General features: G+C 47.2%; 2 protein-coding genes across 11 annotated transcripts in view; one reads left to right on the forward strand and one right to left on the reverse strand.

Moving 5' to 3' along the window:
• Window positions 1–2,181, reverse strand: part of LOC126268011 (craniofacial development protein 2-like) — a 492,966-nt gene extending 490,785 nt beyond the window's left edge. Inside the window, exon 1 of the mRNA XM_049973420.1 lies at window positions 1,997–2,181. The gene's annotated coding sequence lies outside the window, so the exon portion shown is untranslated. The remainder of the gene's footprint in view (window positions 1–1,996) is intronic.
• LOC126268005 (F-actin-monooxygenase Mical) overlaps window positions 1–18,243 on the forward strand; it is a 505,795-nt gene that overhangs the window by 258,239 nt on the left and 229,313 nt on the right. The window lies entirely within an intron of this gene.

Here is an 18,243-nt window from a genome sequence, read left to right on the forward strand (position 1 = left end):
CTCGAAACTTCAACAAAAGCCCGTACCGAGCTACTGAGCGTCTCTCCTGCAGAGTCTTCCACTGGAGTTTATCTATCATCTCCGTAACGCTTTCGCAATTACTAAATGATCCTGTAACGAAGCGCGCTGCTCTCCGTTGGATCTTCTCTATCTCTTCTATCAACCCTACCTGGTGCGGATCCCACACTGCTGAGCAGTATTCAAGCATTGGGCGAACAAGCGTACTGTAACCTACTTCCTTTGTTGTCGGATTGCATTTCCTTAGGATTCTTCCAATGAATCTCAGTCTGGCATCTGCTTTACCGACGATCAACTTTATATGATCATTCCATTTTAAATCACTCCTAATGCGTACTCCCAGATAATTTATGGAATTAACTGCTTCCAGTTGCTGACCTGCTATTTTGTAGCTAAATGATAAGGGACCTATCTTTCTATGTATTCACATCACATTACACTTGTCTACATTGAGATTCAATTGCCATTCCGTGCACCATGCGTCAATTCGCTGCAGATCCTCCTGCATTTCAGTACAATTTTCCATTGTTGCAACCTCTCGATACACCACAGCATCATCTGCAAAAAGCCTCAGTGAACTTCCGATGTCATCCACCAGGTCATTTATGTATATTGTGAATAGCAACGGTCCTATGACACTCCCCTGCGGCACACCTGAAATCACTCTTACTTCGGAAGACTTCTCTCCATTGAGAATGACATGCTGCGTTCTGTTATCTAAGAACTCCTCTATCCAATCACACAATTGATCTGATAGTCCGTATGCTCTTACTTTGTTCATTAAACGACTGTGGGGAACTGTGTCAAACGCCTTGCGGAAGTCAAGAAACACGGCATCTACCTGTGAACCCGTGTCTAAGGCCCTCTGAGTCTCGTGGACGAATAGCGCGAGCTGGGTTTCACACGACCGTCTTTTTCGAAACCCATGCTGATTCCTACAGAGTAGATTTCTAGTCTCCAGAAAAGACATTATACTCGAACATAATACCTATCTTACCCCTAGTGAGATAAGCCTCTACATCCTAACATTTATCCTCTAGCCATCCCTGCTGAGCCATTTTGCACTTCCTGTCGATCTCATTTTTGAGACGTTTGTATTCCTTTTTGCCTTCTTCAGTTATTGCATTTTTATATTTTCTCCTTTCATCAATTAAATTCAATATTTCTTCTGTTCCCCAAGGATTTCTACTAGCCCTCGTCTTTTTACCTACTTGATCCTCTGCTGCCTTCACTACTTCATCCCTCAAAGCTACCCATTCTTCTTCTACTGTATTTCTTTCCCCTATTCCTGTCAATTGTTCCCTTATGCTCTCCCTGAAACTCTGTACACCCTCTGGTTCTTTCAGTTTAACCAGGTCCCATCTCCTTAAATTCCCACGACTTTGCAGTTTCTTCAATTTTAATCTACAGGTCATAACCAATAGATTGTGGTCAGAGTCCACATCTGCCCCTGGAAATGTCTTACAATTTAAAACCTGGTTCCTAAATCTCTGTCTTACCATTATGTAATATATCTGAAACCTGTAAGTATCTCCAGGGTTCTTCCATGTCTACAACCTTCTTTCATGATTCTTGAACCAAGTGTTAGCTATGATTAAGTTGTGCTCTGTGCAAAATTCTACCAGACGGCTTCCTCTTTCATTTCTTAGCCCCAATCCATATCCACCTACTACGTTTCCTTCTCTCCCTTTTCCTACACTAGAATTCCAGTCACCCACGACTATTAAATTTTCACCTCCCTTCACTATCTGAATAATTTCTTTTATTTCCTCATACATTTCTTCAATATCTGCAGAGCTAGTTGGCATATAAACTTGTACTACTGTAGTATATGTGAGCTTCGTATCTACATTGGCCACAATAATGCGTTCACTATGCTGTTTGTAGTAGCTTACCCGCATTCCTATTTTCATATTCATTATTAAACCGACTCCTGCATTACCCCTATTTGAATTAGTGTTTATAACCCTGTAGCCACCTGACCAGAAGTCTTGTTCCTCCTGCCACCGAACTTCACTAATTCCCACTATATCTAACTTTAACCTATCCATTTCCCTTTTTAAATTTTCTAACCTACCTGCCCGATTAAGGGATCTGACATTCCACACTCCGATCCGTAGAATGCCAGTTTTCTTTCTCCTGATAACGACATCCTCTTGAGTAGTCCCCGCCCGGAGATCCGAATGGGGGACTATTTTACCTCCGGAATATTTTACCCAAGAGGACGCCATCATCATTTAATCATACAGTAAATCTGCATGCCCTCGAGAAAGATTACGGCCGTAGTTTCCCCTTGCTTTCAGTCGTTCGCAGTACCAGCAAGGCCGTTTTGGTTATTGTTACAGGGCCAGATCAGTCAATCATCCAGACTGTTGACCTTGCAACTACTGAAAAGGCTGCTGCCCCTCTTCAGGAACCACACGCTTGTCTGGCCTCTCAACAGATACCCTTCGCTGTGGTTGCACCTACGGTACGGCTATCTGTAGCACAGACGCACGCAAGCCTCCCCACCAACGGCAAGGTCCATGGTTCATGGGGGGGATTAAAAGTAAGAAACAGTATTATCCCCCAGGCGTGTGACTAAAGGATATTCTGTTGAATTTCCTTGCATTACACGATCCTAGAAATTCAAATATTGTTGTATGCGCCTGTCTAGGAAGAGAGGGGTTTACTAATTATCATTAAGTTAATTAAACGCGCTTCCAATATGCAGTCGAAGGAAAGCTATCAGACAATTAATACCTTCTTTCTAGTAAGTTCGCAGGTGTAGCTCCCACGAAACGTACTTGGTCAACTGGTGCACTTGGCAGATGCAGCTATCGTACAACCACCTTAAGGTAGTAATACGCCTACTCAAGTACCAGAAAGCCATTCAGGCTGATGTACTTTTTTGTAGGTGGAAGGGAAAGACGCTGTAAATAGATGTGTAGGAGGGGACATGCGTTGTGCGGCAGTACATCCCAGGTTATGCGGCAGTACATCCCAGGAATGTGAAATGTTGGTGGGATACTGACGATACTTCTGACTCCGCTGAAGCACGGCGCTATTACTCGAAGCATACGGGGATGTCGATGAAGAAAATGGCCTTTCCATCGCTATTAGCTCTTCGCTTTAGATGCGATGTCTATGGGACATTGAACTGTAAATCAGCTACTCCTCTCTCTATAGGCAAAAATTTTGCACATCGTCCTTATCGCATGTAGAAATATGAAGACTCGTTATGAACTCTCTGTTTGGCTCCTCACCAGATGTTACCTATGCAAGTGACGGGGCATACCTTTCTTTGGAATGTCCTGCCCTCATTATTATTGTGCGTTGCCTGTTGAATTGTTACTGGTTTGCAGTAGAGGTGGGTGTTTAGATGCATGTTGTGCTTACAACCCACGAGCTGTCTGCAAGATAATGAGTCCCTGCGTGACCTGAACATTGTTCCTATCCAGGATCCCATCACTACTTGTACAAACTTGCATAGTAGACTAAGAGAACTACGTGTTTTCGCTTCGTTATTTGATTCCTTGTATCGTTCACAGAAAACTTTTTTAATACTTCTGTGATGGTTGTACACTAGGCGACAGAGATTTTTATTACAGCCACGTTGCCCTCTACCCTTCGTCCTTTTCCGAACATTTCGCACATAAACGTTCGGGTTTACAAGATTTTTTTTATTTGCGTTTGGTGTACGTACCATGTAGCCAGTGACTTACTACATGATACATCTTTTGTTTAATGTAGTTGTGTAAGTACATGGTAATAGAACATTTTTTACTTACCTTTCGCGGAGAAGATATACCTGTTATTTATAATTGGAAATACAAAAATATTGTGACACAAAGCTTGTTGAACTATGCAGTGAATATTTTCTGAGAAAAGGACAGGGAATTTACTGTGTAAGAGAGATTAAGACATTGGGAACAACAGTTTCACCTACATTGACATATGAACATGGGTAATGATGTGGAGAGACTGGTGTACCGGTGGTCTTCGGCTTCACGCACATCAAATTTACCTTTTTTTAATGTATTTTATGTCTTTTCCAGAAATCATCAGCAATGAAAGGATGTCATGAAAATAAAAAACATTCACTCCAAAGACTGATCTGATTGAGCTCTCCAAGTTAGTGCATCCTGTGCAAGGCTCATCATCTCTGTATAATGATTGCAACCTTCGTCCATTTGAATCTGTTTGCTGTAGCCAAGCCTTGGTCTCCCTCTGTAATTCCCCTTCCCCACCTCCCTCCAACTTTCCTACATGAGAGATTTACGATTCTTTGATGCCTATCAACCGATCCCGTCTTTCAATCAAGTTGTGCCAAAAATGTCTTTTTTTCGGATTCTATTCAGCACTTACTCTTTAGTTATGTATCTATCCATGGAATAATCTTAACATTCTTCTGAAGCACTACGTTTCAAAAGCTGCTATTCTCGTTTTGTCTGAACTGTTTATCATCCATATTTCACTTTCGTACAAGGTTACACTCCTTCAGAAAAGGCTTCCTAATTTAAATTTGTATTCAATGCTAGCAGGTTTCTTCTTCTTGAAAACGCTTTTCTTGCCATTACTAGTCCACGTTTTATGTCTTCTCTACTTCGTCTCTACTTTGGCCTTCGCCAATTATTTTGCTGCCCAAATCACAAAACACATCTACTGCTTTTTGTGTCTCTTTTCTTAATCTCATTCTCTCAGCATTACCTCACTGAATACTACTTCATTGCATTACCATTGTTTTACTTTACCTTTGTTTTACTTTTTCAAGACATACATTTCGACCAGGTGTTCTTCCAAGTCCTTTCTCGTCTCTGACCGAATTACACTCGTATTCAAACCCCAAATTTAGTATTTCTTCACAATGAACTTTTATGCACTTTGCAGATTTCTCCTTGGTTTTTTTCACAGCTTGCTCAATGTATAGATTGAATAACGTCAGGAATAAGCTACAGCCCTATCTAACTCCCTTCTCAACTATTGCTTCCATGTCATGCCTTTTGACTCTCATAACTGCAGTTTGGTTTCTTACTGTAAATAGCGTGCTGTTTACTATAATTTGTAGAAAATCTTACTATAAAATTTTGAATTATTTGTGAGATATACGGAGTTTCCATGTTAAATTTGACTACCTACACATTGGTTACTATTGGAAGTACGGTATGTCAAAACAGTCAACCAGTCGCAATGTCACTGAAATGTGGTTTCAAGCCTAACAAAATCTTCACACCGCGCGTAAATCTCTTGTCCCTTGTTACGTGTTCCTCGTGAAGATAACTTTTTTTTTACAAAAAACGCGTAAAGCTATATTTACTCTGTATTGCTTTAGAAAAAGAATAAATTTTCTCCACAAGATAAGCGTAAAATGTACTGAAGGTGTGCTTAGACCTGGCACAACTCGCAGATAAACAAACTATCAATTCAAATGGACTGTGACTGTCTACACCGCTGCCTTCTTTGTTATATTAGTGTATAGCTGCAGTGTTCTCGAGCTATCTTGAATATCATAGATAAACGTGTATTTCAGGTATTAGTATTGGTTCGGCAGTTTCTGCTGACGGGGTCTGTGCATTGGAATCTCCTGCTGAGAATTATTTGACAACTGATCGTAGCCGTCTTTCTGGTGGGTTCATTAGGTTTTAGAATTTTTACTCGTTGGGCAGAGCTCGGTATCAGGTATGTACGTACGTCGTGGAAAGATTGTGAAGGTACGTGGCACAGTAGAACCGCATCAGCTGAGTCGAATAGCACTATCCGGAGCGGAACGACACGGCGAAGCTCTTTCCTTACGCCATTCTCCTGCAGTCGGCTCTTTTTCACCGAAGCATGGACTTACCAGCTCTCGGGAGGCAGCAAACCGATTGTGGTATACTTTCTCCTGCTGTACGGTCCTCTCGGCCACTGTAAAGGCGCACAGAGCAGCCGCCTCGCCCCCCTCCCCCCCCCCCCCCCCCCCCCCCCCACACACACACACACACAAAAGTGGCCATGTGCTGTCTGCTTTTGGCCTGTCTCTTCATGCTTCAGATTTAAACCAGCTTATTCTTTGCACTGTTCTGTGAGCTAAGATATGCAATTGGTAATCAGCGTGACATGCACGACTCACTTGACCGCCGTGCAAAGGTAATTGTTTCACTGGACTTACACTGCCCGTCCCAAAAGTTCCAGGACTGATTTTATTCCTGGAGTAAGAGCAATGTCAGCGGAAAAACTACGGTAGCGACTCGAACAAACAACTGTAAACGACAGATGTGCATTCTGCCAGTCAGTTGTGTGCGACGTAATGTTTTAACATCGTTCTGTCACAAATAGCAATGGAAAAAAAAATCGTCACGGGAGACGAGATATGATTTTATATATACGAACCCACCACAAAACGACAAAGTTCATAAATTCACGTGAAAGATCAATGTTTTGACGACATAACCGACATTCAAGCCAGAGTGACCTGCGAATTGAACAAATCCAAAAGGGCGACTCTTCTGGCTTTATCACGTGTTTGTATGAACGTTCTAGTGCGTTGTACTCAAGTGGGGGAGATTGTTTATAAGTAAAACACCTAAGGCATTAAAAACTCTATCTTAACTGTTTTCCATTCATATTCAAATATAGAAATTTTTTGGCTGGTAGGGTAGGTTCAAAAAGTGGTTCAAGTGGCTCTGAGCACTATGGGACTTAACATCTGTAGTCATCAGTCCCCTAGAACTTAGAACTACTTAAACCTAACTAACCTAAGGACATAACAAACATCCATGCCCGAGGCAGGATTCGAACCTGCGACCGTAGCAGTTGCGCGGTTCCGGACTGAGCGCCTAGAACCGCTAGACCACCGCAACCGGCGCTAGGGTAAGTCAGAGAGAGAATCCATAATCCCGAACGATAGCTCTCTATTAGTCGTAGACCTATTGGAAGTGATATACTGTTGCCGTTATCTCGCCTGTTCTCTCTCCTCATCCAGTTATGTTAGAACTGTACCGAGAGGAACCTGCAGAGCTCACACGGAGTAGTTCATTTTTTAGGCGTGTTATTCGAAAGTGTATCGGTCGAGACATACATTAACTGAAAAAAAGCACTACACCAAGAAGGAGTAGAGCAACGTAAACGAAAGTTAGTAGTGACAAAAATTGTTGTCTGCGCGTTACGAGCGTTGGATTAAGTCCGAAGCGACTTAATGACTCCACCTTCTTTCAAACGAGCTAGTGCCGAGTCTCTAATGGCTGCGATCTGGACGGGCATTAAACTGTAACCCCCGTCGTGCGGTGGCAGCGACGGCCACCAAATTGTCCCGGCAACGGTTAGGATGCCGGTCGATTGGTGTCGCAGGAGCGGCCACCGATCATTGCACTCTCACGCTCGCGCGGCAAGGCTCACTGCACTTCTCTCAGCGATCCCTACTTTTTAAGGTTTGTGCTGCTGCAGGACTAATAAGGAGTCCTAAGGTTGCGGATACTGTGGCAACGATATCATTGGATTCCGCCGACGACCGGCATCGGCCGAAGACGGCTGACCTTTTCATATCAGTACACCACTGCATGCACGATTATAATTAGTCTATATCATCGCCCAAAAGTGCAGATTTCGGACGAAAACGTTGAAAATATTAGTTTGTTTTCTTCGGCCATATCGACCCACGTGACACGAAGCATGGACTGTGAGAAACTGACAAATTTAGTCAAAGAAGTACTTTGTGGCATCCTGAGGATGAAAATGTCATAGCCGGGATATACTTCGCAATCTGTGGACTGAAATAGTAGGTTTGTGGGAAACCAAAGTAGCCAGCATCTTGATCGGAAATTTTAGGTGCAGATAATTCGAATACTTCTAGTGGTGTGACTGGAGTTCTATTAAAAAATCCCATACTCGCATTAAAGATGTAGTTCTGGTTGAAGTAAGACAAGAAGAGACAGTTTGATATTTGACAACTGGCGGTTGCATCTTTCCAATATTTAAGGTTATAATACTTTCTGAAAAATACCATTTGAAAATTTTTGGGTGATATGTTGGGTGCTATTTACGGTGCGCTAAAGACTAATTTAAAACCTAATATTTTGAGTCTTGCATTTCAAATAGTACGCAATGTGGAACCTTGTTGCTATCGTTCCCAAAACATCTGGACAACTGTTTAGAGAGCATTGAAATTTCCAGCACTAGAATCCGATCTCTGGATATACAGGTAATATTGCGTTGATTCTCTTAATTTTTAGAATAAAGTTAGCTGCTTTGAAACCACAATTCCACCTTCGTTAATTAAATAATACTTCCTCACACAAACAAAAATTTTAGCCATGCAACATGTAAGAACGTCATCTACTGTCGCCTCGTAAATTAACCACTGTGTGCTTATCTCTCATTGGCGAAACCTTTACACACCAAAGTCGCACATTCTACCACTGTGGCGTAATAAACTGTACTCGCAACAGTGCGTTTTGGTGTGGTTCTGAACGTGATGTATCGGTGAAACTACGTATTTTCGTAATACAGTTGCGGCATTTTAGCTTTAAAGGTGATGGCCCCTTCGGTCGCTAATGGGTGGTGGGAGACGTTAAGTGGCGTCACAACGTCAAAGCGTTTCTAACTTTTGTGACACTGCGTTTGTCCCTTCATCTCATGTATTCGTAAAACTTGACTGGTAATCCAGTAACTGAGGACGAGGTATGCAGTACTCACCACGTTCTTTTCGAGACGGATGCAGCTCTTTGCCTGCATTAGGCATCTTTTTAACAGCAAACTCCGCCATCTCAGCACACGTCTCCAACCAAAGAGGCGTCATAGTATCCATCCCAGCCTTGGAGGTTGAAATCTAATCTACTTCAACATAGAACAGATTTTAATCTGACCTGACATAACATAACCTCCTCGACCCTGCCAAAAACTGACGGAGGAGATCGGACGCACCGTGACCAAGCTATCGGCCGATTTTATCTGGCGACCTCTGGCGACGGCGTCTGAAGACCGTAGTCGATGCCACTGTGAACGCAGCCTGGAACGCTGGGCGCTGGAAAATAAGATAACGATCAACCAGACGAAGACGGCAGCCGTTCTGTTCACACGGAGGAAACCAGTTCTGAACGCAGACTCCAAATAGCTGATCAGTTTATCCCATGATCGCCGGGAGTGAAGTATCTCGGTGTCTACCTTGACAAAAAATTATTCTTTACGCAGCATATTGACGACAAGAAGACAGCACCTCAGAAAATGGCCACGTCATTGATTTCGTTCCTGAAGAGTAAGGATCACAACCCTAAGACTAAACTCCAATTGTACAAGGCAACGGTGGAACCCACAACGTTATATGGCTCCACCTCGTGGGAAACTACGTGCGTCTCCAACTACAACGAACTCCAAGCGCTGCAAAACATTTGCTATCGACGGATCACAGGAGCTCCATGGTGGACAAGAAACGTCGACATCCGCACCGCACTCCACGAGTACACTATACAAGAGAAGGTCCATGACAAGGCTCTACGAGTTTTTGACAAAATCGATGCCCTTAGGGACGAAGTTCGACAATCGGTAGGAATGGTAAAACCCTGCATGATGGCACAAGTATCGAGTACTGAAGTCAATAACGTTTCACCCCCCCCCCCCCCCCCCCCCCCCATAGGCAATCTGTCATAACACGACGACGCAGTCACACACAACAGCCTCGGCACATTTCACCCTCCACAGGAGATAGACATCACCAAAGAGAGCAGGCTAAAGGACCCATCGCGTGCCCACGCCTAACTCAATGTGTAATAAATACAGTGTTTTCCTTTTATCCTTACATCCCATCCTAGAAGAATAAGTCATCAAGGATGATCTCTTCAGTCCACACTACACACACACACAAAAAGAACACAGCCTTACAGATAAACATTACATATCTACGTTCATCTACAGCTATGGTCCGCAAGCCCCGCCTCCCTCCCTATCTCCCCTCCCTCCCTCTCTCCCTCCCCTATCACCAACACCGTTCCCTCTCTTCTGTTCCATTTCATTCGCAGATGGATCTCTCTGATTGTCTCGTTGTGATCATTTCACGGGAAGTATGTGAGAAAAATTTGGAATATTTAGTAAAAACTTAGAGGTTCGCAGAGGGCGTTTTATTTCTGTCGGGTACGGCAAAGGACTTGGAACAGCAGCTGAACTGATGGATACTGTCTTGAGAAAAGGTTATAGGTATAAGATGAACATCAACGAAAATAAAAAAAGGTAATAGAATGTAGTCGAATTAAATCAGGAAATAAAGTTGAAGTAAATGAGGAAATTAGATTAGTAAATTAGATAATAAAACTAGATGTTGTTTTGGTATTTGGGCATCAAAACAACACGATAGCCAAAGTGAAGAGGTTATAAAATGCAGACTGCCTATAGTAAAGGAACCATTTCTGAGAAATAGGAATTTGTTAAAGTTGAATACTAATTTTAAGTGCTGACGAGTCTTTTCTAAAGGTGTTTGTCCGGAATTTAGCTTTGTATCGAAGTGGCTTATAAGACGCTTATTCGAGCGATTCTTGAGTAGTGTTAATCAGGATAGGATATTTAGCAGGTAGGTCTGATAGGGGAGAGAGAGAGAGAGAGAGAGAGAGAGAGAGAGAGAAATTCCAACGAAGAGCGGCACGTTTCGTCTCGGGATCTTTTCGCCGTTGCGGGCGCGTTACCGAGATACTCAACAAACTCCATTGGCAGTCGTTACGACACAGGCGTTATGCATCGCGGAGAAATTTGCTATTGATAAAAAATGTTCAAATGTGTGTGAAATCTTACGGGACTTAACTGCTAAGGTCATCAGTCCCTAAGCTTACACACTACGTAATCTAAATTATCCTAAGGGTGCGGCTAGTTCCGGCGGAGGTTAGAGTCGTCCATTTGGCATGGGTGTGTGTGTTTGTCCTTAAGGTAATTTATATTAAGTAGTGTGTAAGTTTAGGGACTGATGACCTTAGAATTTAAGTTCCATAAGATTTCACACACATTTGATCACATTTATCCTAAGGACAAACACACACACACACACACACCCCATGCCCGAGGGAGGACTCGAACCTCCGCCAGGATAAGCCTCTCAGTCCATGATTGCAGCGCTCTTATTGATATTTCGAGACAGCATTTTCCAGGAAGAGTCGGACAACATATTACTTCCTTCCACACACGTACAAGGGCTAATCGGAAATTAAGGTCCGATTGGTCGCGAAATGGAAACCGCAGTGAAAATAAAAATAAAATGTTTTATTTGCAACAGTTAGCTACACCTTCGATCTACTTGTTTCAGCCCCCTGCGGGTTCGGGGGTTAGAATAGGCCCGTGGCATTCCTGCCTGTCGTAAGAGGCGACTAAAAGGAGTCTCCAACTTTTCGGCCTTATATGATGGTCCCCTGTTGGGTTTGACCTCCATCTCTCAAAATTTTCCGAAGAGCGAGCCGATTGGGGAAGGGCGCCTTACTTGGTGCATTGTGTCCATCTTGCGGTCAGACCTTTCGCCAGCTTATACACCGTTGAACTGCAGTCCTGTCCGCTCTCCATCTCTTGGGCATGACTCTTTTTCTGCGTGCAGATAACACCTTGCACTGTGCAGTGCCTCTTTCTGCACCGACGGCGACCATGGACCACATGTTACCTAACATCCAGCACGGTAGCCAGTCCGTTGTGGTGGGGCCGCCATGTACCCTGTTGGTTGTAGCCCCCTGACAACACAGGGATCGTCTCTATTGATGCCTGCGCCGTTAACTCCCCACGTATGCCAAGGAGTAGATGCCTATCCTCCTGGGGTATCGGGACTCCCGGCAACGGCCATCCTGCCACGTGGCTCTTGCCGTGGCTGGGTGGCGCCCGTGGGGAGGGCCCTTGGTCGGAGTAGGTGGCATCAGGGCGGATGACCCGCAATGAAGCGTGGTACATCGTCTCTCGCTGGTGGCCAGCCGCCAGCAGTCTCTAAGCGTTCTCGGGCTCAGTTTAATGCTCAGAAGTACGATCCTAAAACGTTCCCCTCCCTGGCCACACCGTGGGAGGAACGTAAGTCTCAGGATGGCAGTAGCAGTTATTCGCCCCGCTTCTTAGTTTGTACGAGGGTTGATGGGGAGTCTTTTCTCTCCACAAAGCCTCAGTTCTTCGTTGAGCATTTAGAGGACAAGTTTGGGGAGGTGGAGGGCTTGTCAAAAATGCACTCTGCGTCAGTCCTGATACAAACGGCATCCTCTGCCCAGTCAAAGGGATCTTCTTTTGCAGTCTGATGAAGAGCTGCGCGCCAATTTAGAGCGCCGAGGTGTACATTTCGTCCGGCGCGTTCATCGGGGTCCGAAGGAAAATCAGATTGCTACCGGTACCTTCATCTTGGCCTTCGAAGGGGATACATTACCGGAAAAAGTCAAGGTGATGGTCTACCGATGTGACGTTAAGCCCTATATCCCTCCCCCGATGCGGTGCTTTAAGTGCTGGAAGTTCGGCCATATGTCTTCTCGCTGCACTTCCAGCCTCACATGTCAGCCCATCACATCCCAATACTCCATGTGCCCCGCCTCCCATCTGTGTCAACTGCGGGGAGCACCATTCACCTTGCTCGCCAGACTGCCGAATTTTCCAGAAAGAGCGTAAAATCATGGAATACAAGACCCTGGACCGACTAACCTATACTGAGGCCAAGAGGAAATACGGCCGACTCCATCCTGTGAGAATTACATCTTCCTACGCTGCTGCTACAACACCTGTGCTAGCCCCGTCTGTTTCACCACTTGTGGCCGGATCGACGAGTAGTAAAACTACTCCTGCCCCCTCGCCAGTGGGGGGCTCTACCCACCGGGTTGCTCCTGCGCCACCTACCTCAGGAGCAACACCATCCCACCCATCGGGGACGTCCGTTCCCACTTCTAAGCCGGAAAAGTGTCCAACTTCTTCGGCTTCTCACGCTCGCAAGGGGTCCCTTGGGTCCCTCCCTTCCCAGGTTTCCGCCAGCGAGAAGCCTGACGACCGACAATGGAGTAAGTGCCCGCAATCAGCTGGTCGTAGGGCTTCACGATCCTCCTCCGTCCCGGAGACTGAATCGGTGAAGCCCTCCCAGCCGGTGCGACCCAAGGAACGGCGTGAGAAACCCAAGAAGAGCTCTCAGTCCAAGGAACTCGCGGTGGCAGCCATCCTACCGCAACCTTCCAGCTCTGCGTCTGTGGATGCGGTGGAGATTCTGGCGTCCGCTGAGGACCTCGATCTCGCCGGTCCATCAGACGCCATGGAAAGCACTATCACAGGTGCTAAATCAGAGACAGCAGGTGACCCAGCGGCGTAATCTCCCTTCCCAGCCCCGTCAAGCCTTTCTCAGCCATGGACAACACCATCCTCCAGTGGAACTGCAGCGGTTTCTTCCACCATCTAGCTGAGCTCCGCCAACTTATCAGCCTTCACCCTTTCCTCTGCATTTCTCTGCAGGAAACTTGGTTTCCAGCAATGCGAACCCCCGCCCTCCGTGGCTATCGGGGTTATTATAAGAACCGGGCAGCGTATGAAAGGGTGTCTGGTGGCGTCTGCATCTATGCCCTGAACTCTCTTCACAGCGAGTCTATACCTCTCCACACACCTTTAGAGGCTGTCGCTGTTCGGGTGTGGACGCCACAGGCTGTTACCGTCTGCAGTCTTTACCTTCCACCGGATGGTGATGTCGCGCAGCATGTCCTGGCTGCTCTGATAGCTCAATTGCCTCCACCTTTCCTGTTACTGGGCGACTTTAACGCCCATAACCATCTGTGGGGTGGGTAAGTGGCAACAGGTCGAGGCGCCATCGTTGAGCATTTATTGGCGCAGCTCGATCTCTCGATCTTAAATGATGGTGCCTTCACACACTTCAGTGTGGCGCATGGCACATTGCCATCTGTAGCCCTAGCCTCTTACCGTCTGTCCAATGGAGAGTGCATGACGACCTGTGTGGTAGTGACCACTTTCCGATCTTTCTGTCACTGCCACAGCGTCAGTCTTCTGGGCGCCGTAGCAGATGGGCTATGAATCTGGCTGACTGGGACTTGTTCTCCTCCACTGCCGCTATTGAGCCTCTCTCTAACGATGCCATTGATGCAGTGGTTCAATCGGTCACCACCGCCGAATCTGCCATTCCCCGTTCTTCTGGGTCCCTTCGGCGGCGGACTGTGCCTTGGTGGTCGCCTGAGATCGCTGAAGCCATTAAAGCTCGCCGGCGGGCGCTCCAGCGTCACAAGCGACATCCCTCAATCGACCACCTTATCGCCTTCAAACGGCTGCGTGCGCGAGCCCGCTGCATTATCCGCCAACGCAAGCAGGAGTGCTGGGAGCGGTATGTGTCCACCATTGGCCTCCATGTCACTCCATCGCAGGTCTGGGCCAAGATTCGCCGCCTCTATGGCTATCGGACCCCTGTCAGTGTCCCTGCGCTCTCACTGAATGGAGCAGTTTGTACTGACTCCGACGTCATTGCAAACCGCTTGGCAGAGCACTTTGCTATGAATTCCGCTTCTGCCAACTACCCCTTGGGCTTCCGTTCCATTAAGGAGCGGATAGAACGTCGGAGTCTTTCTTTTCGCACTCACCATCCTGAATTGTACAATGTTCCATTCAGTGAGTGGAAATTTCGAAGTGCCCTCGCCGCTTGTCCTGATACCTCTCCTGGGCCAGATAGCATCCACTCTCAGATGCTGAAACACCTTTCAGTGGACTTCCAGCGACGCCTACTCGATCTTTACAACCGCATTTGCGTCGAGGGTGAGTTTCCGTCGCAATGGCGGGAAAGTCTTGTTGTCCCCATTCTGAAACCAGGGAAAAACCCTTTGGAGGTGGACAGCTACCGTCCCATTAGCCTCACCAACGTTCTTTGCAAGTTGCTTGAACGGATGGTGAGCCGGCGCTTGAATTGGGAGTCTCGAGGCCTTCTGGCTCCGTCTCAGGGTGGGTTCCGTAAAGGCCGCTCCGCCGCCGACAATCTGGTGAGCCTGGAGTCGGCCATCCGTACTGCCTTTGCTCGCCGTCAGCATCTGGTTGCTGTCTTTTTCGACATGCGGAAGGCGTATGATACCACATGGCGTCATCACATCCTTTCTACGCTTCATGGATGGGGTCTTCGGGGCCCTCTGCCGATCTATATCCGCAGTTTTCTGTCGTATCGTACCTTCCGCGTGCACGTCGCGGCCTCATATAGTTCCTCCCAAGTCCAGGAGAACGGTGTGCCCCAGGGTTCTGTTCTCAGTGTGTGTCTGTTTTTAATAGCTATTAACGGGCTCGCTGCGGCCATGGGAAATACTGTCTCCGCTTCCCTGTATGCTGACGACTTCTGCCTTTACTGCAGCTCTATTGGCATTGCAGCTGCTGAACTTCAGCTACAGGGCGCAATCCACAAGGCGCAGTCTTGGGCTGTAGCGCATGGTTTTCAGTTTTCCGCAGCCAAGACCTACGTTATGCATTTCTGCCGGCGACGCACTGTTCACCCGGAGCCGCGGCTTTATCTTGACGGCGAGCTTCTTAAAGTGGTGGAGTCACATAGGTTTTTGGGGATGGTTTTTGATGCCCGGTTGACTTGGCTGCCTCATATTCGGCAGCTTAAACAGGCGTGTTGGCGGCATCTAAATGCTATGCGATGCCTGAGCCACACCAGGTGGGGCGCCGACCGATCTACTCTCCTACGGCTTTACCAGGCGTTAATCCAGTCCCGTCTGGACTACGGGGGTCTGGCTTATGGCTCAGCATCCCCATCTGCGTTGCGGGTGCTGGACCCAATCCTCCACAGCGGGATACGCCTTGCCACTGGTGCCTTCCGAACCAGCCCTGTGGACAGCATACTTGTGGAGGCAGGTGTCCCTCCCCATGTTTTTAGCTTGCACGGGCATCCAAATTATCGTGTCCTCTTCCCGCAGTCAGTCGTTCATCTGCCAGAACGTCGGCCCCAGTTGGGTTGTCCGATCGCCGTACGTGTCAAACAGCTTCTTTCCTGGCTTGGATGTTTCCCTGTTCCACCTCCTTTCCGGGCCCCTCTGCGTACACCCCCGTGGTGTGTGCCTCGCCCTTGCCTTCGGCTCGACTTGGCACATGGCCCGAAGGACTCAGTCCCTCCGGAGGCCTTCCGACGCCGCTTTTATTCCATCCTGGCCACGTATCAGGGCTCTGGCGTTGTCTACACCGACGGTTCGATGGTTGCTGGTCTAGTCGGTTATGCACTAACCCCTAGGGGACAATTCTGAACAACGTTCGTTGCCCGCTGGCTGCAGTGTTTACACTGCTGAGCTGGTCGCCATCTTTCGTGCCCTAGAGTATATCCGCTCCTGCTCGGGTGAGTCCTTCGTTATCTGTAGCGATTCCCTGAGCGGTTTACGAGCTCTCGACCAGTGTTTCCCTCGTTCTCGTCTGGTGATGGCTATCCAGGAGTCCCTGCATACTCCCGCCCGTAGCGGCAGGTCTGTGGTCTTTGTTTGGACCCCAGGCCATGTTGGTATACCCGGCAACGAAACTGTTGACCGCCTGGCGAAAGAGGCCACCAGTGCGCCATCTCTGGAGATTGGCCTCCTGGCGGCTGATTTGCGGGCAGTCTTACGCCGCAAAGTTCTCTCGTTTTGGGATGCTGAATGGCGCGGTCTGACCACCCCTAACAAACTCCGTGCCGTCAAGGACACGACGACTGTGTGGCGGTCATCCATGCGAGCCAACCGCAGGGACTCAGTCGTCCTTTGTCGGCTCCGCATTGGCCACACCCGACTCACGCACAGTTACTTACTGTGTCGTGAGGATCCCCCTCTTTGTCGTTGTGGGGCGTCCTTGATGGTGGTCCATATTCTGTCGGAGTGCGCCCTTTTAACCGTGCTCAGGCAGACTTTTGCAATGCCTGACACGCTCTCTGCTCTTTTATCAGATGACTCTGCCATGGTGGACTTGGTTTTGTGTTTTATTCGGGCAGGGTTTTTTTATCCTTTAATCTGAGCATTTGTTTTTTAGTGTTGATTCTGGCTTTTAGCCTCTGATTTTAAACTGAGTTTTTAAAGTGTTGTTGGTGGTTGGCTTTTCCTCTTTTTCTCTTCGGTCGGCCAACCACCATCACACTGTGTGTTTTAATTGGTTTTGTCTGGTCTCTGTCAGAGTATTTCATGTCCTGTTTCGTCTGCTGTCTTTCCTGTTGTTCGTTTTATATTCTCTTCGGGTGGTTTTAGTTTTTATGGAACAAGGGACCGATGACCATAGTAGTCTGGTCCCTTTAATCCCACAAACCAACCAACCTACTTGTTTCATGGTCTCCGCGACGGAGATATTTGTCGTAGCATTGTAGCAACATTCCAATACCGTTGTCGTAGGAGGCAATGGCTTGTGCTTTCCACCACCTCTCTACGCTGCTCCGCAGTTCGTTGCGTGTGCCAAATGTTGGCTTTATAGTTAGCGATTCTTGCGAAGAGAGATGCACATCAAGGGAACATCCCGGCTGTATGGTGGGCGATGAAACATTTTCCATCGTAAACGCTGCAGGGCCGTCTTCAGTGCCCCTGCAGTGTGCAGACGAGAATTTGTCATAAAGGCTGAAGTGCATGACGGATACCCTATGTGATCAAAAGTATCCGGACACCCCCAAAAACATAAGTTTTTCATATTAGGTGCATCGTACTGCAAGGTACTGCATACCAGACACCTCAGTAGTCATTAGACATCGTGAGAGGGCAGAAAATGGGGCGCTCAGCGGAACACACGGATTTCGTACGTAGTCAGGTGATTGGGTGTCACTTGCGTCACATGTCTCTACGCCAGATTTATACACTCCTAAACATCCCTAGATCCACTGTTTCTGATTTGATAGTGAAGTGGAAACGTGAAGGGACACGTACAGCACAAAAGCGTACAGGCCGACCTCGTCTGTTGACTGACAGAGACCGCCTACAGTTGAAGAGGGTCGTAATGTGTAATAGGCAGACATCTATCCAGACCATCACACAAGAATTCCAAACTGCATCAGGATACACTGCGAATACTATGACATTTAGGCGGGAGTTGAGAAAACTTGGATTTCATGGTCGAGCGGCTGCTCATAAGCCACACATCACGCCAGTAAATGCCAAACGATGACTCGCTTGGTATAAGGAGCGTAAATATTGGACTATTGAACAATGTTAAACGTTGTGTGGAGTGACAACTCTCGGTACACAGTGTGGCGATCCGATGGCAGCGTGTGGGTATGACGAATGCCCGATGAACCTCGTCTGCCAGCGTGTGTAGTGCCAACAGTAAATTCGTAGGCGGTGGTGTTAAGGTGTGGCCGTGTTTTTCATGGTGGGGGGGACT

Source organism: Schistocerca gregaria, chromosome 4 (genome assembly GCF_023897955.1).
Source record: "Schistocerca gregaria isolate iqSchGreg1 chromosome 4, iqSchGreg1.2, whole genome shotgun sequence".
Classification (NCBI taxonomy): Eukaryota; Metazoa; Arthropoda; class Insecta; order Orthoptera; family Acrididae; genus Schistocerca; species Schistocerca gregaria.